This window comes from Volvox carteri, assembly GCF_000143455.1.
Source record: "Volvox carteri f. nagariensis unplaced genomic scaffold VOLCAscaffold_101, whole genome shotgun sequence".
In the NCBI taxonomy this organism is placed as follows: Eukaryota; Viridiplantae; Chlorophyta; class Chlorophyceae; order Chlamydomonadales; family Volvocaceae; genus Volvox; species Volvox carteri.
The window spans coordinates 65,248-65,852 of NW_003307644.1; positions in this window are offsets into that span (position 1 = coordinate 65,248).

Sequence of the window (605 nt, forward strand, 5' to 3'; positions counted from 1 at the left end):
TAGGAGGGTGCAGGGGAGGGCGGCGTTGGGCAAGGGGGGCACAGGGGAGGGCGTCGTTTGGCTAGGGGCGGCGGAGGGGAGGGCAGCGTTGGGCTAGGGGGGCGCAGGGGAGGGTGTCAACCAAGCACCTCCACCCCCTTCATCCCTTCCCCCTTCACCTCCTCCACCGTCACCACTGCCACCATCTCCACCTCCGCCCCGCATCCCCCTCTCCTCTCTCCCCCGCATCCCCACCTCCTATAGGATACAGCTATTTCTTCCCCGCATCCCCCTCTCCTCTCTCCCCCCCATATCCAACTTTGCTATCTTCCTCCCTTCTTCAATGTGTGTTCACATCACCCGATGATGCAAAAGGAGGAGAAACATTTCTATAAAATACCTTATGGACTACGGTCTCACCTGTTAGGTTGTCGGGGCTCCACTGCATTTCCGCCTGGCCCTTCGGTGGACTCCGGACTCCACTCCATGTCCACCGCCACTGGAGACGAGGCGCCTACACTAGTGTACTGACAGTACTGACAGGGGGGACCTAGCTTCAAATCGCTGATGATCTACATGTGACGTGTCTGCTAGTTTCGTTTATTGTACCTGTTTCATCCGGCTGG